A 22,883-nucleotide genomic window follows, 5' to 3' on the forward strand; every position below is an offset into this window, starting at 1 on the left:
TGTTAGGGAAAGGCTAGACATTGTTTTTACAGTCTTGATGTATATCTATCTTTGTATTGTGCTTTCTTCTCCTCTCATGAGCTTCTTTCTTTGTAGAAAATGCACAAGACAAGAATGAGTAGAATTTGAAGAATGTTGTGGCATCAGAATATATTTTAGGCCTTTGCTGCTGCAGTTTCTGGTTATGAAGGTCAGAATTTTTCCTTTACACAGGGCATCGTATAGATTTATTTTCCTTCTCACTGGAGATGTTCTTCGTTTCACTGTTGCAGTCATCACACTTGGGTTATCTCCCTGCAGGTAGCCCTCAGTCGGCCCGAATACCAGAGACTTAGTATTTCTGCATTGGTTGCTGTTGCTTCAGGACTGATGTCAGGGGTATAAAAACAGGCAGCCAATGCCATTACACCTGTCTTTCTTTCCGAGGACTCCGAAGCAGAAGCAGCTCGCATGAGTGCCGGTCGGCCGCTACCTGAGTTTTCATTTCCAAACTGAGTCATCCTGAAGTCTTCTAAAGCCAAGTACCCCATTGGGGATCCTTTTTTCTTGCTCTAACCGATGTCAGAAAAAGTTAACAATTGTCTCGCCTATGGAAAGCAAATACCACACCGAGATTTCCATTCTTACTGCATCACCTGTTTAGGCCCAGACCACAACATACCTCTGTCAGTTTTGTGCTTTGCTCAACACCAGAACTATTCGTCGTCGGGCCCTTATAACTAAATACTTTCGTTGTCGATATCCATATTCCGAAATGGCTTCTGTAAGCCATCTGTCTTCCAATCTTGCGAATAAATGTAAGGATAAAGACAGAGACAGACTGCACAGGTCCAAAACTGCGGATGACGCTTCCTTTAAGCTAGTTGCCAGTTCACCGGTACTCAGTGAGATGCTTTCGCAGCCCCTGATGCCCACTTTGATGGATTTGCAGGCTGCTACAGATACCCGTTTGGAGTCCAGTATGCTGCAAGACTCTTCTTTGACTACGTTACCTGCGGATGTCTCTACCTTGGATGGGTCCAGAGCCACTGTGCAGGCACCGGCTTCTGAGGAAGTTCGTATTACTGATTTTTGACACAAACTGACTTCTTTCGCATCTTCATCTCTTTTTAAAACTACAGAGTTTCTAAGGCCAAGAGTATGAGCTATGCCTAAAAAAAAAAAAACGACGACCCCAACCCAAGTGCCTGCATCCTTGCCACAGTCTCAAATGTTTAAAATGGCAGAAGACCTGATCATGCTGATTAGGGGAAGGCAGCCTTACCCTGCTAAGAGAAAATGAAACCTGTCCCCACCAGCTGATTCAAATGCAGAGGAATCCATTCCTTCTGCTTCCCCTCCAGAGGATTTTTCTTTGGGTGAAACCCTGCATACTTTGAGACACCATTTCCACTGGGAATGCCAGGATTATCCCTAGTACAAAAAGAGACTTAGGGAATTTTTAGATTTACCATAGCACAGACCCGTAGCTATCCCTCCTGGATGTTGTGGATGATATATTTATGGAATCCAGTCTAAATCCTGATACTTTACCCCCTGCTCCAAGGAAACCAGACAGGAACTATAGAGTCCCTGACTCTCTCAAATTTATTTTCAAAAATCCTACTGCTGACCCTGAGGTCATCTCCCAAGGGCCTAAAGGGATAAAAGCAACTACAGCTAAGAATCCCACTCCTTCTGACAGAGATTTCTAAGCTTTAGACAGATGGGGTAAAAAAGTGTACACCTCTGCAACCCTCACCATTAGAGCATTGAATTGCCTGTTCCACATGCTGAAATACCAGCAACATACTATGGAACTTCTTAAGCATAAATTATCTACCTTTCCTGACTGTGCAGAAAATAATGAATTGCAGGAGTTTATGCATTCTGCAAGCCAAGTCAGCAAGCATACCCTGCAATGTGGGTTTGATGCCCTAGAAGCATCTTGCAGGGCAGCAGTCACAGGTTCTGTACTCGGAAGGCATGCTTGGCTTAAGGAGCAGACCTTGCCAGACTATGTCAAATCAAAATTACTCAACGCTCATTTGAACAAGGACCATCTGTTTGGCACCAAAGCAGAAGTGGTTTTAAAAAAGATGGAAGAAAAGGCTAACTCTATGCAGACAGTCAAAGATTTTTTGCAAGTGCAGGCTCCACGATTCAGTAGGCATTGCCCCTCGCAACATTGGTCCTTTCCAGCCCCCACAAGGCCATCTCCACCTAGACCCAGGGGAAACAGATCCCCCAGACTACAGTCTCAGGGTATGCAGAGAGCTAAGCAATGGAGTACCTCCACTTCTAAAGCAGGGAGTGCTACGGAAAGAATTCACAATGACTTCTCAACTACACTCCTCACCTCTGCCCAATTGCTCCTGTCCCTGGGAGGAAAACTTGCCCACCATGCAAAAAACTGGACCTCCATCACCAATGACTGATGGGTCATCAACATAGGATCCCATGGGTACAAATTTTATTTCCACACGCTGCCAACCCCAAAAGGGTTCCCAGACGTTCCTCCAAATCAGTGGGCAGAAACACAAAACGAAGTTCTATCCCTGCTCTCCATAAGGGCAAATCAGCCTGTTCCTGCAGAACAGATAGGCCAAGGTTTTTATTCCAGAAAGAGGGCACCTGGCACCCAATCTTAGATCTATCCATTCTAAACACCTTCCTGGTGGTACCAAATTTCAAAATGCTTACCCCTAGAGCAGCTTCTACCTATGCTGTCCAAAGATGCCTGGTTAGCCACCCTCGACCTAAAGGAAGCCTATCTGCACATCCCTATCAGGAACTCCTACAGGAAGTATCTACATTTCAGGGCAGGATTTATGCATTGTCAGATGTTCATCGTACATACAGCTGCAGTCATAACAGATGGGTTTTCCTGCCGTCAGGCGGGTCCTCGGTTGGCCGAATTCCAAAGTCTAGGTCCGGCGTCGGATGTCGTCGCTTCTTCCCTGACGTCAGTGCGACAGGGGTATAAAAGAACCAGCCGACACCATTTTCTTCAGTCTTTCTTGCCGCGCGGTGCCCGAAGCAGAAGCAGTTCGCAAGTGCCGGTCGGCCAGCTCCTGAAATTAGGAATATTTTTCAACTGAAGTCTTCTTGAAAGCTAAGTACCCCGTTGGGGAAACTTTTCTTGCCTCAGACCGATGTCAGACAAAGTTAATAATTGCATTTCATGTGGGAAGCAAATACCGCATAAGGATTTCCATTCCCTCTGTATTCCTTGCTTAGGCCCAGACCACGACGTCTCGGCCTGTCATTTTTGTGCTACATTCAACAGACACACTATTAAGCGTCGGGCGGAGTTCGCCCAACACTATTTTGGAAAAAAGTTTAATTACATTATGTCGTTGGATAATCCGACTCCAGTTTTGAGTAAAAGACGCAAAGATAAGGACCGACATACGAGGTCCGCGACTTCTACCGACACCACGCTAAAGCCGACTACTTGTGCTCCGGTTCTCAGCGAGGCGCCTACGCAGCCCCTGACTACCGATGACACTTCATTAGCGGTGTCTTCTGTGCCCGAGGTTGCAGGCTCTTCGGCCCACACCCCGACTACAGATACCGAAGCCACTCTTGGCGGGGAAACTCAGAGTTTAGACGGGCCTGCCACCTCTCTAGGTGTCTTCAGGCCTTCTTCTTCTTTTTCCATTAAGGATTTCACTAAATCTAAAGCAGCCATGCATTCCAAAAGACAAGCTCCACAGGGCCCCTCTCAAGGCCCCATGCCTAAAAAGCAGATGCTCAAAATGGCTGAGGATTTGATTACTCTTATCAGGGGATCTGAAGTAGGGAGTTCATTTGTCTGCAACCTGTGGGTCTTGGATCCGATATCGGATCCGAGCCGGCAACTTGTTTCAAGCTAATGGATCCGAGCTCCTAGCTCCTCCTCTCACCCATAATCCCCTGCTAACCCTCCATGACCTCGGATCTAGTTTGCCGCGCTTGTGGATAGCTGGATTCTTGCGAGCTCATCTAGTCTTGGCAGTTAAGTTGTTATTTTTCTGTCAACTTTCTTAATTTTTCTCAAAAATCTTTTGTGTGTAAGTGTTAGGTACCCTTTAGAGTAATATATTTTCTTTTAAGTAGATGTCCTTCAAGGATGCATCTGCAGTCCTAACATATGGGTTGTCCTGCCTCAGGCAGCCCTTCGGTCGGCCGGATTCCAAAGTCTGGGTCTGGCTTCGGCTGATGTCGCACTTCACCCGACGTCATAGCTGCTCTTTATTGGGTATAAAGGCATCAGCCGACGCCATTTTCCTCAGTCTTTCTTGCCGCGCGGTGCCCGAAGCAGAAGCTGTTCGCAAGTGCCGGTCGGTCAGATCCAGAGATTTCTACTACCGAAGACTTCTAAAAGCTAAGTACCCGTTGGGGACTCTTTCTTGCCTCAGCCGATGTCAGACAAAGTAAATAATTGTTTAACTTGTGGGAAACAAATACCTCATAAGGATTTCCACTCTTACTGCCTTCCTTGCTTAGGCCCAGACCACGACGTATCAGCTTGTCTAGCCTGTGCTTCCTTCAACCGACGGACACTTAGACGTCGGTTGGAGTTTGCAGAGGAGTTTTTTGGTCCCGCTTTTGCATACAAAATGCCGTCGAACACTCCGACTTCTCAATTAGCTAAAAAGCGCAAGGAAAAGGACCGACATTCGCGGCCCGCGGTTTCGGCTGAAACCACGGTTAGGCCAACCGCGAATGTCTCGGTTTCGGCTGAAACCGAGCCCCCATTTCTTCCTTCGGCCAAAAGCATGCTTTTGATAGCCGAGGCCTCACAGAGCATGGCTGAATCTGCTACTGAATTTACTGCTACAGAAGCAGGCACCCCGGATTTATCAGACACTATTCCTTTAGACATAACTACCCCTGCACGTGGGGCTGCTAGACCCCCTGCTTCCATGTCTATCAAGGCTTTTGCCAGGGCTAAGGCAGCTAAATCTTCTAAGGCCTTGCCTGCCAAAACTCCTTCACATAGGTCTACTTCTAGTTCCCAAATACTCAGCCTGGCTGAGGATCTCATTTCTTTGATCAGAGGATCCCAACCTCACCCAGACAGGGCCTCTCAGCTCCCTCCAGACAAGAGGCCTAGGACTGAACCACCGGAACCTGTCTCTACAGATTATTCATCGGATGACTCAGACCTTTCAGACCCTCACGAAGGCCCATATTCTCCTTATGAGGATTCTGATGCAGAAGACTCCATTCCTTCTGCTTCTCCTCCTGAAGAATTTTCCTTTGGGGAAACCTTGCATGCTATGAGGGAACACTTCCAGTGGCAGGGCCAGGATTTTTCAGATTCAAGGAAAAGGCTAAGGACCTTTTTGCACTTACCACAGCATAGGCCTTTAGCCATTCCGCCAGTACTAACAGTTGTTGATGATGCATATAATGATGCCTGCACTGCTCCTGATTCTCTTCCTCCGGCCCCTGCCAAGCCAGACAGATATTACAGGGTCCCGGACACACACTACCATTTGTATAAGGCTCCTGTTGCAGACCCTGAAACCATTTCACAGGGCCCTAAAGGAATGGCAGCTACCTCTGCCAAAAACCCTCTTCCCTCTGAAAGGGAATCTAGAGCATTAGAGAGATGGGGTAAAAAGGTTTATACTTCTGCTACTCTTTCGGCCAGGGCCTTGAACTGTCAATTTCACATGATTCAGTACCAGGAATTTTTGTTAGACCAGCTAAATAAAAAACTATCTTCTCCTGAACCTTTAGACCGCAAGTCCCTTAAGGATTTGGTACATAACTCTCAGCAGGTCAGTAACCATTTCTTAAAATGTGGCTATGATGCACTGGAGGCTTCCTTTAGATCAGCTGTGACTGGAACAGTGATTCGAAGGCATGCCTGGTTAAAAGAACAATCCTTACCAGACCATGTTAAGTCAAAACTCCTAGATGCTCCCATGGAGAAACAAAGTTTGTTTGGCTCCCCTGCACAGGAGGTTCTAAAAAAGGTGGAAGAAAAAGCAAAATCTGTCCAAACAGTCAAGTATTTCTTACAGGTCCAGCCTCCGAGGTTTAGCAGAAATTGGCCTTCGAAGAATTGGTCCTTTCCAGACAACTCCAGAGCGCAGAGAGGCAGAAATAGAGCGCAGAGAGGCAGAAATAGACGCCCAAGAGGCAGAGGTCAATCTAGGGGTGCCTACAGGGGACGTCAGTGGCAACCTACCTACCAGAGAAGTACTGCCACGGAATCAACTACAACCACTTCCACAGGGCAGACACAATGACTTGGCTCTAGTTCCGCCTACCAGGGAACAACTGGAAGCACCATTGGGCAGAAAACTAGCCTTATTCTCCGACAACTGGCATTACATTACAGGAGACAAATGGACTTTGCAAACAATAGACAAGGGCTACAGGTTTCACTTCCATACTCTACCAAAAAAGAGAGGAATGCCAAACCTACCACCAAGCCAAAAAACAGAAGCTCTAAGACAAATCAACAACTTACTAAGGATGAGAGCTATAGAAGAGGTGCCACCTATGGAACAAGGCCAAGGATTTTACTCCAGGCTTTTCCTTGTACCAAGAAAAGAAAATCAGTGGAGACCTATTCTAGATTTGTCCGCATTAAACACATACCTCATTGTTCCAAAATTCAAAATGCTGACCCTCCAGCAACTTCTTCCCATGCTGGGCAAGGAGTCTTGGCTGGTGACTCTAAATCTCAAGGAGGCGTACCTGCACGTCCCTATACGACCAGATTGCAGAAGACACCTCAGATTTCTTGCAGGATCAGAGCATTATCAATTCTCAGCATTGCCTTTTGGCTTATCTACTGCGCCCAGAGTATTCACGAAATGCCTGGCATCAGTAATTGCTCATTGCAGACTTCAGGGAATTCAGATTTACCCATACCTGGACGACTGCCTAATACAAGCGGACAACAAGGCAAAGTTAACAAAAGATTTGGAAAATGTCATACAACTGTTGCAAGCCTTGAGATACACAGTCAGCATGCAAAAGTCAAGACTAGTACCATCCCAAAGGATAACATTCTTGGGTGCAGAATTAGACACATCAACTCAGATGGTTTTTCTCACAGAAGAAAAACAAAAGCAACTACCCGTTTACTTCATGACATTAACAACACAAACTCAGCTTACTGCAAGGAAAGTCCTACAAGCCCTGGGCTACATGGCATCCTGCATAATATTGGTTCCGCATGCCAGGCTGCATATGAGAAAGCTACAGTGGTATCTAAGGAATGTATGGTCTCATCACAAGCACAGTCTAGAAGCCCAGATTCGAATAATTCCATGCCTGAAGCAAGAATTCCTGTGGTGGGCTCAGGCCTGTCAGTTGAACAGAGGCTTGCCTTTCCACAAACCACATCCAAGCCAGACCATCACCACGGACGCCTCAGACCTAGGATGGGGGGCACACATGGTGGACAAGTGTATACAAGGCCTATGGACCCAAGACCAGCTGAATCTACACATAAATCTAAAGGAGATGCTGGCAGTGAAACATGCGATCCAGGCATTCAGACCACTCCTTCAACAGGGTCATCTGCTGATAAGGACGGACAATACCACAGTCATGTGGTACATCAACAAATAGGGAGGTACACATTCATATCCTCTATGCCGGATGGCAATGGACCTGTGGAATGTGGCCCTGAACCTCAACATTCAACTTCAGGCCAGATTTGTACCAGGAAAAGAAAATTCTCTAGCAGACACCTTAAGCAGAACTACCACGGATGCTCACGAATGGATGCTGCATCCAGATATCTTCAAAGCCATAACAAAGAAATGGGGATTACCACAGATAGACCTGAGACCTGTTTGCCTCCCCACACAATCACCAATTGAAGACATTCTGCACAAGAGCATACCACCCACTTGCTTGGAGGGTGGACTCCCTTTCCTTCAGCTGGAAAAACCTGACAGCATATGCATTTCCACCTCTTCCCTTGATGTACAAAGTTCTACTGAAGATCAGAGAGGATCAACCAAGGGTAATTCTGATAGCTCCAGACTGGCCGAGGCAACATTGGTACCCACTACTGAGAAGCATGTCTCGGACACACGCATGGCATCTACCTCTATGTCCCTTACTACTAACTAAGGACAACTACAAGATCCTACATCCAAACTTGAAAACACTGCAGCTAGCTGCTTGGAATATTGCATAAAACAAAATAACCCAGGTTTATCTCAGAGGGTTAAGGACATTATCCTGGAGGCACGCAGACCCTCCACAAGGAAGACTTATTCAGCCAAGTGGAAAAGATACCTCATTTGGAGTGTAGCAAAGGGAGAAAATGTCTCATTGGCAAACATAGCACACATCCTGGAATATTTAGCAGAGCTGTTCCACAATGGCCTGTCTTACTCCTCCATTAAGATTCATGCATCAGCAATTTCAGCAGAATACAACATTGATCCTCCTGTCTTCTCTCATCCTCTATTCAGGCAGTTCTTGAGAGGAATCAAAAATGTAAAGCCTCCAAGGAAACCACCTTTACCTACATGGGATCTCAACTTTGTGCTGGCAAAGTTAACACTTCCCCCTTTTGAACCAGCAGCAACAGCAGAATTACAATTCTTGTCTTGGAAAACTGCTTTCCTGCTAGCAATTACTTCAGCAAGGAGGGTATCTGAGTTACAGGCATTAATGGCAGTACAACCCTTCCTTATATTCCATCAGGACAGAGTCTCTCTGAGAACTAACCCTACCTTTATGCCAAAAGTGGTCTCCAGAGTATCATTGAACCAAGCGATTCATTTACCTACATTCTTCCCCAACCCACAGAACAGGGGAAAGACTGCTACATACCTTGGATGTGCACAGACAATTACGCTACTATCTGGACAGAACTAAGACCAGCAGAAAAACTGACCAGCTTCTGGTAGCATATGCAACAGGAATGCAAGGAAAAGCAATTTCAAAACAGACAATCTCAAAATGGATAGGAAATTGCATTCGATTTTGCTACTCTTTTCATGGAAAGACAACTCCTGCTAATATCAGACCTCATTCCACAAGAGCTACAGCCACCACTACAGCTTTCCTACGAGGAGTGGCTACCAAAGACATTTTAGAAGCTGCTACTTGGAGCTCCGTGCATACATTTGCCAAGCATTACAATCTTCCCTTATACTCTAGATCCCGAGCAAATTTTGCAAGGGATCTTAACTACACCATCTTTATCTTAGTGCCTCCTCCCCCAGTTCAGCTATGGTATTCTACCCATATGTTAGGACTGCAGATGCATCCTTGAAGGACATAGTACAGTTTTGTACCTACCATAAATGTAGATGTCCGATAGGTATGCATCTGCAGTCAGGATTACCCTCCCTCCTTCCCCTCTGTGGTATTCCTAGGGTATTTACCCCTCTTTTAGCTAGCTGGGGGAATCTGTTATGGTGTATTTGTTTGTATATATGTATATATATATATATATATATATATATATATATATTTATTTATATTGTTTGCTCTCTACTGTTTGGAATTATTTGCATTTATCCAAATTTAGCCTTCTAGAGGGCACCTGGCATCTGGGGCAAGAAACACTGAGGAAAATGGTGTCGGCTGATGCCTTTATACCCAATAAACAGCAGCTATGACGTCGGGTGAAGTGCGACATCAGCTGAAGCCAGACCCAGACTTTGGAATCCGGCCGACCGAAGGGCTGCCTGAGGCAGGACAACCCATATGTTAGGACTGCAGATGCATAACCTATCGGACATCTACATTTATGGTAGGTACAAAACTGTACTTTTTCCCTCCCTTCGCTGGTCGTTAGAGTGTGTGTGTTGTGTTTTGGGGCCTGTGTGTGTGTGTTCCATTACTTTTCTTTAAGTATGGCTGAGGTCCCAAAAGCCATTTTTTCTAAATGTACCAAGTGTGGCCATAAGCTCTCCCCGGCTGATGGCCACACTCGTGCTTGGTGCCTTGGGGTTGAACACCTCACCTCAAGCTGTACCATTTGTGCAGCGTTCAACCCCAGGGCACTGAAAGAGCGGAGGTCGAAGCTGGTCCTGGCGGGACTTTTACCCCCGGACTCGGCTCCGGCCTCCGCTGCTCCCGTGGCTCCACCACAAGCTGTGGTTGCTGCCATTCCTGCCCCCTTCCTCCGTCCGGGACTCAAACTCCCGCTAAAGTGTCTGAGGACAGGGAGGCCAGGAGGGAGAAACGGGGGGAGAAGCACCACAAGCGGCGGGCCGAGACCTCCGTTTCGGCCCCGCCAGCTAAGCGGGCTTCTCCCTCCACTGTTTCTAGGTCTCCTCCTCCTCGGCTCCGATCCCCTTGTTTCTCCTCAGGGCCCGAGGAGGAGGAGGCCCGATCTCCATCGAGGTGGCATTCCAGGCCTGCCTCGGTGACCTCCTCGAGATCGACATTTAGTATGTCCGATGCAGACTTGGACCGGATGATGCGAAGGTTCATCCAGGCCCAGCTGCAGATGGGAGTGCTCTGCCTTCCGGGGAGATAGACACCTTTTTTCCATCCTATTGCTCCTTCTCCGACCCGCTACCTGGGTTTGGAGCGTTCGGAGCCGAGCAGCATTGGAGCTGGGGGTGGGTCGGCACCAACAGTACTTGGTACTTCGGACCTGACCCTGCCCTCGAGCCTGTCGGATCCGACCTCTCGGAGCCGTGGCCCGAGCTTCAGATCCGAGGGATTCAGTGTGCCTTCGGCTCCGTCCAGGTCAGAGTGCACTGGTCATTTGGATCCGATGGTCTCGGTGCCGGTTCCGATCCCTTCATCGGATCCGAGTGGGAACCTACTTTCGGATCCAAGAGAGAGTGGTTCCCCCTCGATGTAGTGGAGAGGGCTCTGTTGAGAGCATCCGGACCCCCGGTCCTTGTCTCGACTCCTACCTGCACTCCCTCTCTGCTGGGCCAGACTTCTATCACCTGGCCAAAGGGACAGCCTGCTTCAATGTCCCAGATGGTTCCATTGGAGCAGGATGTAGCTGGCGAGGCCTCCTCGGACAGTCCCCCAGAGGAAGTGCCCCGCAAGCATAAGTGCAAGAGGAGGCACGTGGACTCCCCTGAGTCCTTAACTGAGGACACTGACTTGGAGGAAGGGGAAGGCTCCCCAAGATCACCCCCTGAGGATGTCTCCTTTGGAGACATCACGGAGATGCTGAGGATCAGAGGTGGGTGGTCTGCCCCCAAGTCTTCCTTCGAGTCCGTGTTTCTGGAGGCATTCGAAGCAGGCCCGTCTACCTCTTGGGTGTCCCCTCCGGCAGACTCCTTAGTGGATCTCATTACCACCAGGGCGTGGAAGGATCCGGACACCGTGGAGCCAATACCAAAACGCCCGGATAGAATACTTAGCCCCCCCCCCCCAGACCGATCACACTGGAGTAAGGGCCCCCCCCCCGTAGATGCCATGTTGACGGCGGCAGCCACGAAGAGGGAATTGGCTCAGGAGAGCCCCTCAGTCCATCCACCGAGCAAGGAGTCCTGCTGGATGGACCGCTTAGGGAAGCGAGTTTTTAGTTCAGCGACCTTCTCGGTAAGGTCTCTGAACTATATGGCACATGTCATCAGGATGCAGCGGGATCTTATCAAAGAATACACTACCTCCCCTGCCGAGTCCATGTCGGCGGATGACAAACAATTGTACTCCACCCGAATGGCCACTCTGAGATCAATCTCAAATACCTCTATGTGGCTATTGTCCCATGCCACAGAGGGAGCCGCTAGGGCTAGCAGAGCAGGCCTAGTCATGAGACGTCAGGCCTGGCTCCGTCATTGTGACTTTGCGGAGCCTTTTAAAGCGTCTTTTGCGAGCCCTTTCGATGGTTCTGCCCTTTTGGCAAACGGTTCACAAGACACTTGTCCAGAGCGAGAAAGCGGAAGACGTTGTCTGCCATCGGAGTCCGCTTCTCTGCTCCCCAGCGGTCCTTTTCGAAGAACCAAAAGGGTCAGAAGAAGATGTGGTTCCGGAAATCGCAACATTCCCAACCCGCTCCGGACAACCAGTCCTTCCGTGGCAGAGGAGGACAGGGAGGATGCCGCCCCAGGGGCAGAGGGGCTCCGAGAAACTTTGGGGCCAGAGAACCTTTCTCTGAACGGCCCACGCAGCAACCCTGAAGGGTTGCCCGGCTGCTCCACTCTGGAGGCAGTCGGGGGGCGCTTCTCGAAGCACCTAGCGGCATGGGAGTCCATCACGACAGACCACTGGGTGCTTTGCATTATATCCAGAGGGTACAAAATACCATTACTCCATGTCTCCAAATTCAAAAACCTCCCCGATGTACCACCCGATCAGAGGGAGGCCGCAGCCGCAGAAATTCTGCAGCTCTTAAGAAAAAGAGCCATCCAGCCCATCCCCCAAGACCAGCTCGGATTAGGGTTCTACTCCAGGTTCTTTTTGGTGCCAAAAAAGACAGGGGACTTGAGACCGATCCTAGACCTTTCCCGCTTGAACCTGTCAGTAACCAAGGAAAAATTCCGAATGGTCACTCTTCAATCTATTCTCCCCCTTCTAAGGGAGAACAATTGGATGTGCTCTATAGACCTCAAGGATGCATACTACCACATTCTAATGGACAGACGATCCAGGAGGTTCCTCCGCTTCCGGCTGGGAGCCAGTCACTACCAGTTCCGGGTCCTTCCCTTTGGGTTCACCACAGCCCTCAGGGTGTTCACCAAGGTATTAGCAGTGATTGCGGCCCACCTGAGACTCCAGGGAATACAGGTCTTTCCGTACCTGGACGACTGGCTCCTGACTGCCCCAACAAGGCATCTACTTTGCTCAGCCAGAGATTTCTTTCTCCGCGTAGCCCCACAGTTAGGCATCACTATCAATGCCGACAAATCCCTTCTGGCCCCAACACAAGTCATAGAATTCATAGGAGCCAGAATAGACACCAGAGAGCTACGAGCCTTTCTAACTTCCGAGAGAATCTGGAATTTGCAACTCCATATGCGGGCTATCCTCCAATCAGAGACTGCAGCAGCGGAATTAGTCCTGAGGGCACTAGGCTCCATGGCGGCAGCGATTACGCTCCTTCCATGCGCCTATCTGAACATGCGGGTACTGCAATGGACACTTCTAGTGCAATGGTCTGATGTCCTTCAAGGATGCATCTGCAGTCCTTACAAATGGGTTGTCCTGTCGTCAGGCAGCCCTTCGGTCGGCCGGATTCCAAAGTCTGGGTCTGGCCTCGGCTGGTGTCGCACTTCACCCGACGTCATAGCTGCAGTTCTTCGGGTATAAAGGCATCAGCCGACGCCATTTTCCCCAGTCTTTCTTGCCACGTGGCGCCCGAAGCAGAAGCTGTTCGCAAGTGCCGGTCGGTCAGATCCAGAGATTACTACTATCGAATACTACTTCGAAGACTTCTAAAAAGCTAAGTACCCCGTTGGGGACTCTTTCTTGCCTCAGCCGATGTCAGAAAAAGTGAATAACTGTTTAACTTGTGGGGAAACAAATACCGCATAAAGATTTCCACTCTTACTGCTTACCTTGTTTAGGCCCAGACCACGACATAGCAGCTTGTCTAGCCTGTGCTTCTTTCAACCGACGGACGCTTAGACGTCGGTCGGAGTTTGCTGAACAGTTTTTCTGCTCAGATTTTGCGTACATAATGCCGTCGGATCCTCCGACTTCTCAAGTTGTTAAAAAACGCAAAGAAAAGGACCGACACTCGCGGTCCACGGTTTCGGCCGAAACCACGGTTAAGCAAACCGCGAGTGTCTCGGTTTCGGCTGAAACCGAGCAAACGGTTCTATCTTCAGCCGAATCCATGACTACTACCGAGGCCCCTTCTACCCTGGTTGAATCGGCCTTTGAAGTTCTACCTGCTACTGTGGTTTCACAAGAATTATCGGACACCATCCCTTTGGATGTTTCTACCCATGCACGTGGTGCTGCTAGGCCGCCTGCAGCCATGTCCATAAAGGCCTTTGCCAGGGCTAAAGCAGCCAAAACTTCTAAGTCTGTGCCTGTTAAGCCCCCCTCTCACAGGCCCAGTTCTAGTTCCCAAATGCTTACTCTGGCAGAGGATCTCATCTCTTTAATAAGGGGATCCCAATCTCACCCAGACAGGGCCTCTCAACCTCCAGAAAAGAGACCTAGAGCAGAGCCCCCTGAGCCAGTGTCCTCAGATGATTCTTCTGATGATACAGACAATACAGACCATCCAGAGGCTCCTTATGAAGATTCCGATGCTGAGGAATCGATTCCTTCTGCCTCTCCACCAGAGGAATTTTCCTTTGGGGAAACTTTACATGCCATGAGATAGCAATTCCAATGGCAGGGACAAGATTTCTCAGATTCAAGGAAAAGGCTTAGGACCTTTTTGCATTTACCTCAACATAGGCCTTTAGCTATACCTCCAGTTCTTCCTGTTGTGGATGATGCATTTAATGATGCTTGCACTGCTCCTGATACTTTACCTCCAGCCCCTGCTAAGCCCGATAGGTTCTACAGGGTCCCGGACACTCCTCACCATTTATACAAGGCTCCTTTTGCAGATCCCGAGACTATCTCCCAGGGGCCTAAGGCAGTAGCTTCGACCTCAGTTAAAAACCCTCTTCCTTCTGAAAGGGAATCCAGGTCCTTAGAGAGATGGGGTAAAAAAGTATACACCTCTGCTACTCTCTCAGCTAGGGCATTGAACTGTCAGTTTCATATGATCCAATACCAGGAGTTTATGCTTGATCAGTTAACTAAGAAACTGTCCTCTGATGATTCTTTAGATAAGAAATATGTTCTAGAAATAGTGCATAACATTCAGCAGGTTAGTAACCATTCCTTAAAATGCGGCTATGATGCACTGGAGGCTTCCTTTAGATCAGCCATGACTGGCACAGTAAGAAGGCATGCATGGTTGAAAGAACAGGTCTTGCCGGATCATGTTAAAGCAAAACTATTAGATGCTCCTATGGATAAGGTCAGTTTATTTGGTTCTCCTGCTCAACAGGTACTGAAGAAAATGGAAGAGAAGGCAAAATCTGTACAAACAGTGAAAGATTTCTTACAGGTTCAGCCTCCAAGGTTTAGCAGGAACTGGCCTTCCAAAAATTGGTCCTTTCCAGACTCCTCTAAAACTCAGAGAGGCAGGAATAGGCATTCAAGAGGCAGAAATCAATCCAGCGGAGGTGCCTACAGGGGACACCAGTGGCAAGGTAACAACCAACGAGGCACAGACACAACTACTACCACTGCAACAGGACAATCACAGTGACTTGGCTCTGGCACCGCCTACCAGGGAACAAATAGCAGCACCCTTAGGCGGAAAGTTAGCCTTATTTTCAAAAAACTGGCACTATATCACAAGAGACAAGTGGATTTTGCAAACTATAGACCAAGGCTACAGGTTTCATTTCCACACTTTACCAGGAAAAAGAGGAATGCCAAACCTACCACCAAATCAAAAGACAGAAGCTCTAAAACAAATAGCTCAATTAGCAAAGATGAGAGCTGTGGAAAGGGTACCATCTATGGAACAAGGCAAGGGATTTTACTCCAGACTATTCCTGGTACCAAGAAAAGAGAAAAATTGGAGGCCTATTCTCGACCTGTCCGCTTTAAACACATTCATCATTGTTCCAAAATTCAAAATGCTGACACTACAGCAACTTCTTCCCATGCTGGGCAAGGAGTATTGGCTGGTAACTCTAGATCTCAAGGAGGCATACCTGCACGTCCCCATACGACCAAATTGCAGAAGATACCTCAGATTTCTTGCAGGATCAGAGCATTAGCAATTCTCAGCATTGCCCTTTGGCTTATCTACTGCGCCCAGAGTGTTCACGAAATGCCTGGCATCAGTAATCGCTCACTGCAGGCTTCAGGGAATCCAAATATATCCATACCTGGACGACTGCCTGATACAAGCGGACAACAAAAACAAGCTAACAGAAGACTTACAAAGAGTCATTTGCTTACTACAAGCCCTGGGATACACAGTCAATATAAAAAAGTCAAGACTGATACCATCCCAAAGAATAACCTTCTTAGGTGCAGAATTGGACACAGTAAAACAGATGGCATTCCTAACTGCAGAAAAACAAGAACAACTTCCTCTCTACTTCTTGGCATTAACAAAGCAGAACAAACTAACAGCAAGGAAAGTACTGCAGGCCTTGGGCTTCATGGCATCCTGCATAATCCTGGTCCCCATGCCAGACTGCATATGAGAAAGCTACAGTGGTACCTAAAGAATTTATGGTCTCAACACAGGCACAGCTTGGAAACCGAAATACCACTAATTCCATGCCTGAAACAAGAGTTCCTATGGTGGGCTCAGGCATGCCAGTCAAACCCAGGTTTGCCCTTCCACAGCATTCAACCAAGCCAAACCATCACAACGGATGCCTCAGACCTCGGTTGGGGGGCCCACATGCTGGACAAGTGCATACAAGGCTTATGGACTCCAGATCAGCTGCACCTGCACATAAATCAAAAAGAAATGCTGGCAGTAAAACTAGCAATCCAGAATTTCAGACCATTCCTCCAAGAAGGCCAGTTGATAAGGACAGACAACACCACAGTCATGCGGTACATCAACAAACAGGGAGGCACTCATTCATATCCTCTATGCCGGATGGCACTGGACCTATGGAATATGGCTCTGAGTTACAACATTCAGTTACAAGCAATTTTTGTACCGGGAAAAGAAAACATCGTAGCAGACATATTAAGCAGAACTACCTCGGATGCTCACGAATGGATGCTACACCCGGACATCTTCAAGGTCATTACAAAGAAATGGGGACTGCCACAAATAGACCTATTCGCATCCCCACTCAATCACCAGCTCAAGAAATTCTGCACAAGGACGTACCACCCACTTGCTTGGAAGGTGGACTCTCTATCCTTCAGTTGGGAAGGCCTGACAGCATATGCATTCCCACCTCTTCCTTTGATGCACAAGGTGCTATTGAAAATCAAAGAGGAACGTCCAAGGATAATTCTGATAGCTCCAGATTGGCCAAGACAACATTGGTACCCATTACTGAGGAGCATGTCTCGGGGGAAAATGTGAACACTACCTCTGATTCCTTTGATGTTAACTCAGAGCGACTACAACATCCTGCATCCAAACCTGAAAACTCTGCAACTGACTGCCTGGAACATTACATAAGAGCAACTAACCCAGATTTATCCCAAAGGGTTAAAGACATTATCCTTGAGGCCTGCAGACCCTCAACAAGAAGGAACTATGCAGGAAAATGGAAAAGGTTTCTCATTTGGAGTACCGAGAGGGGCAAAGATGTGTCAAAGGTAGACATTGCCAACATCCTGGAGTATTTGGCAGAGCTATTCCATACAGGCCTGTCCTATTCCTCCATCAAGATACATGCATCAGCCATTTCTGCAGAATACAGCTTCGATCCCCCTGTCTTTTCGCATCCTCTACTCAGGCAGTTTCTGAGAGGAATTAAGAATGTAAAACCTCCTAGGAAACCACCATTACCAGCATGGGACTTGAACTTTGTGCTAGAAAAATTGACACTCCCCTTCGAACCAGCAGCAACAGCAGATCTTCAACACCTATCCTGGAAAACTGCTTTCCTGCTGGCAGTTACCTCAGCAAGAAGGGTTTCTGAGCTACAGGCTTTAATGGCAGTACAACCCTTCCTAATCTTCCATCAAGATAGAGTGTCCATGAGAACTAATCCTACATTTATGCCTAAGGTGGTATCCAGAGTGTCTTTAAACCAGGCAATCCACCTACCTACCTTCTTCCCAATCCACAGAACAGGGGAAAGACTGCTGCATACTTTGGATGTACATAGACAGTTACGCTACTACCTGGACAGAACCAAGGGCAATAGAAAAACTGACCAGCTTCTGGTAGCATATGCAACAGGAAGGGAAGGAAAAGCAATTTCAAACAGACAATCCCCAAGTGGATAGGAAATTGCATTAGATTCTGTTACTCCTACCATGGAAAGCAAATTCCACAGAACATAAGGCCTCATTCTACAAGGGCTACAGCCACTACCACAGCTTTCTTACGAGTGGCTACCAAGGACATTATAGAGGCTGCTACTTGGACCTCCGTGCATACATTTGCCAAGCATTATAACTTACCTTTATACTCTAGATCCCGAGCAGGGTTTGCCACTGCTGTTTTGCAAGGGATCCTAACTACACCATAATTTCTTCTTCCTCCTCCCCTAGTTTGGCTATGGTATTCTACCCATTTGTAAGGACTGCAGATGCATCCTTGAAGGACATAGTACAGTTTTGTACCTACCATAAATGTAGATGTCCGAACAGGATTGCATCTGCAGTCAGGATTACCCACCCTCCTTCCCCTCTGTGGTATTCCTAGGGTATTTGCCCACCTAATAGCTAGCTGGGGGGGATCTCTTATGGTGTATTTGTTTGTATATATGTACATACATGATTATTTTTTGTGTTTGCCTTTTACTGTTTGGAAACATTGGCATTTATCCAAAATTTAGCTATCCAAGAGGGCAACTGGCATCTGGGGCAAGAAACACTGAGGAAAATGGCGTCGGCTGATGCCTTTATACCCGAAGAACTGCAGCTATGACGTCTGGTGAAGTGCGACACCAGCCGAGGCCAGACCCAGACTTTGGAATCCGGCCGACCGAAGGGCTGCCTGACGACAGCACAACCCATTTGTAAGGACTGCAGATGCAATCCTGTTCGGACATCTACATTTATGGTAGGTACAAAACTGTACTTTCTGTCCCTTCCTCTTCTCCACCCCATTGCTATCAGCAAGGCTTGCAGGAAGGCTCTATTATGGTGGCTCCAAGCCTCGGACCTCCATACGGGCTGTCCCTTCTGCACCTCTCCCCCTCTCGCCACGGTGACCACGGACGCCTCCTGCCTCGGGTGGGGGTGGGGGGGGCATTATTCAGGCAGGACAGTCCAAGGCACGTGGAACGACACAGAGACCTCCCTGCATATCAACGTTCTGGAGATGAGAGCGGTGCTGTTCGCGTTGCAAGCACTTCAGGATCTCCTCCCCATAGGAACGATTGCAATTCAGTCGGACAACATGTTTGTTGTCTGGTATATCAACAAACAGGGGGGGAACCAGATCTTACTCTCTATGCCGCGAAGCCATGAGAGTGTGGGAATGGGCGATCTCCACCAACTGCTTTCTGATTGCAACGCACATTCTGGGACGTACCAACATCCTAGCGGACAAACTCATTCGCACCCTTCTTACCCCGTACGAGTGGTGTCTCAATCCACTAGTAGCGAAGCAGATATTCGCAATATGGGGGCAACCCTGCTGCTATCTTTTTGCGTCTCCATCAAACACCAAATGCGGCAATTTCTTCTCTCTAATCCCCCCTCCATGGGAAACTCCAAGAGACGCTCTGGTGCATGCTTGGCCACCCGGTCTACTTTATGCCTATCCTCCTCTACCCCTGATGCTACAACTCTTACAGAAAGCCTCGCAGTTGGGGAGCAGGATGATCCTCATTGCCCCATTCTGGCCTCGGCAAATTTGGTTCCCTTACCTGTGCTCTCACCTTGTGAATCTTCCTTGGATTCTAGATCCCAGTCCGGATCTCATCTCCCATCCGTTGACTCCAAACCTGGACAATCTCAAACTGACAGCTTGGTTGCTTCAGTTCCACTCCTAGTTAGGACTCCCGGTATCTCTTCACCAGTCAAAGCCATCCTTGTGGCGGTGCATAAGCCCTCCACCAGGAAAGTGTACAGCAGTAAATGGAAACGTTTCTCCATCTGGGCGGAGCATCATGATCTAGATCCTTTACGGCTCCTCTTCCGTCCATATTAGACTTCCTAACCGAACTCTTTTAGGAAGGCGCTAGTTGTTCAACTGTCAAAGTGCAATTGGCAGCCATATCACATTATCATGTGGGACATGATACAGGGCCTTTGATGTCGGCCAAGTTGTGTAAAACCTTCTTACTTAGACCCCCTATAAAAGAAGCCGTACCACCATAGGATCTTTCACTAGTTCTTCAAGCCTTGACTGCTCCACCTTTTGAACCCGCTGCTTCAGTAGATCTCAAATTCTTGTCTTGGAAAACAGCATTCCTTGTAGCCATCACTTCAGCAAAAAGAGTTTCGGAGCTTCAAGATCTTTCTGTGAAGCCTCCTTACTTGATCTTTCACCCAGACAGAGTGTACCTCAGGATCAATCCTTCTTTTCTTCCCAAGATAGCATCGGAAACCAACATAAATCCATCCATAAATTTACCGGTTTTCTTCTCTAAATATCAGAATAAGGGAGAGTACAAGCTGCACTCATCAGATGTTCAAAGGCAGCTTTGCTTTTATACTCATAGAACAGCTGGTCATAGACAATCCGACCAGCTGTTCGTTTCCTTTGCCAAATTTAATTTGGGGAACGCAATTTCAAAAGTATCTTTATCACGCTGGATTTCTCAATGTATCCTATGGGCATATCAAGTCTCTGGGAGACCCGCACTGGAAGGAGTTCGTGCACATTCCACTCGTTCCATCTCTACTTCTGCGGCCTTCAAGTCTAGAGTTCCATTGGATGATATTTGTTTGGCAGCCACTTGGGCCTCATCTCATACCTTTATTAACCACTACAAACTGGACGTGATTTCTAGAGGGAGAGCATCCTTTGGCTCTGCGGTGCTTTGCAATATCCTTCCATGATGGCCATCCAAGGTGCAGGTAGCTGGAGACTCTGTCCCACAGGTTGCTGACAAATGAACTCCCTACTTCAGATTAAGAAGTTATGTACTCGGAACTAGCAAGTGCGGATGACCCAGTACCTTCCCAGATAACGGCAGATGCTAATTTGGTAAAATACCAAGTTCAGGCTGTTGAAATGCAGCTTCAAAGATGTAGAATTAATGTCAGAAGTAGCCAACAATTTCAACAAAATAGTTCAACAAAGTAATGCAATCCAAAAAACAGCTTTGTTCCAAAGAGTAAATCACAAGCGCTTTCTCCCGTTCGTAACGGGCTTTTTCAAGTGTACCAGTTGATTTAAAAACCATGCTTATATACTGCTAAAGTCATGAAAAACCATGGTTAATTGGCTGCAGTTAATTAGATAATTATATATCTCCTTTATAAACAAATTATCATTATAGTCAACTTTTCCATATAAAATAATGCTTGAAACAGCATGTTTCACCAAGTAGTTATGTACTCACCATAACGTTCCATCTGAGTAGGTAGCTTCATTTGTCTGCAACCATCCCCCCCCTCCTTCCCCCTGGCCTTCTTCGGATCTATTTTAGTTGGATACCCATTTTTTGGGTATATATTGAGGGGCAAACTCGATCTGAGGTCATGGAGGGTTAGCAGGGGATTATGGGTGAGGGGAGGAGCTAGGAGCTCGGATCCATTAGCTTGAAACAAGTTTCCGGCTCGGATCCGATATCGGATCCAAGACCCACAGGTTGCAGACAAATGAAGCTACCTACTCAGATGGAACGTTATGGTGAGTACATAACTTCTTATTCCCAACCCCTCTCGGACAAAAGGCCCAGAGTGGAGGAAGAATACCCTTCCTCGGACCAGGCCTCCATTACTTCAGAACATTCTGAAGACCAGGAACATTCATACTCCCCTTTTGAAGATTCTGATGCAGAGGAGTCCATTCCCTCTGTCCCCCCCCCCCCCGAGGACTACTCTTTTGGGGAAACCTTGCATACCTTGAGGGAACACTTCCACTGGAAAGGCCAAGATTACTCAGACTCCAAGAAAAGGCTCAGGGATTTCCTCTTGCTCCCTCAGCACAGGCCTCTGGCTATCCCTTCTGTCTTAGACATACTAGATGATGTGTATTCAGAGGCCAGCCTCAACCCAGATGTCCTTCAAGAATGCAACTGCAGTCATAACATATGGGTTGTCCTGCCTCAGGCAGCCCTCGGTCGGCCGGATTCCAAAGTCTGGGTCCGGCGTCGGCTGGTGTCACCTCCTCTCCGACGTCAGAACGGCTGGAGTATAAAGGCATCGGCCGACACCATCTTCTTCAGTCTTTCTTGCCGCGCGGTGCCCGAAGCAGAAGCAGTTTGCAAGTGCCGGTCGGTCAGCTCCTGTGTTTTCAGTACCGAAGTCATCTAAAAGCTAAGTACCCCGTTGGGGAACATTTTTTCTTGCCTTAGCCGATGTCAGAACAAATTGAGAAAGTTAATAATTGTTTGTCTTGTGGTAAACAAATACCTCATAAGGACTTCCATTCCTATTGCCTACCTTGCCTGGGCCCAGACCACGACGTCTCGGCCTGTGCTGCCTGTGCTTGCTTTAATAAGCGCACTCTCAGGCGCCGGGCAGAATTTGCCGAAGACTTTTTGAATCTTCGCTTATATCATGCCGTCGGAACAACCGACTACTCAATCTTCCAAAAAACGAAAGGACCGGGACCGACATCCTCGGCCCGCGTCCTCCACCGATACTCCTCCTAAACCCTCCGCGAGTGCTTCGGTCCCTTCGGAAGCGGTAATTCAACCGCTCCAGGCCGACAACACAGCGTTAACTCGTCCTTTGGTTTCAGAGTCTACACCGGTGCCGGTTGTTGACTTTCCTCCAGAAACTGAAGTTCTGGATCTACCCGACACCATTCCTGTGGACAAGGTTACTCCTGAACGTGGGGCAGCTAGGCCTCCTGTATCCACGTCCATCAAGGCCTTTGCACGTGCTAAGGCTGCCAGCCAGGCCAAGGCACATCCGAACCTACTGCCCAGGCCCCTTCTTCTGATAAACGGATCATGTCTCTTGCTGCAGACCTTATTTCTCTTATCAGGGGGTCTCAGCCTCATCCAGACAGAGGTTCTCAGCCGCCTGCAGAGAAAAGGCCCAGAACTGAGCAGGCCGACAACCTCTCTTCAGATGAAGCCTCTGGGGATTCTGAGCCTTCAGATACCGAAGAAGAATCCTTCCAGGCCTATGAGGACTCTGATTCTGAGGAATGAATTCCCTCTGCCTCTCCTCCAGAGGATTTTTCCTTCGGTGAAGTCTTG

General features: G+C 48.0%; 1 protein-coding gene across 1 annotated transcript in view; it reads left to right on the plus strand.

Annotated features, from left to right (window-relative positions):
- The window catches only part of DCTN3 (dynactin subunit 3), a 340,986-nt gene that overhangs the window by 204,468 nt on the left and 113,635 nt on the right, over positions 1-22,883 (plus strand). The gene's annotated exons all lie outside the window — the stretch shown is intronic.

The sequence above is a fragment of the Protopterus annectens genome, chromosome 1.part1 (genome assembly GCF_019279795.1).
Source record: "Protopterus annectens isolate FY-2018-M chromosome 1.part1, PAN1.0, whole genome shotgun sequence".
NCBI lineage: Eukaryota > Metazoa > Chordata > Ceratodontiformes > Protopteridae > Protopterus > Protopterus annectens.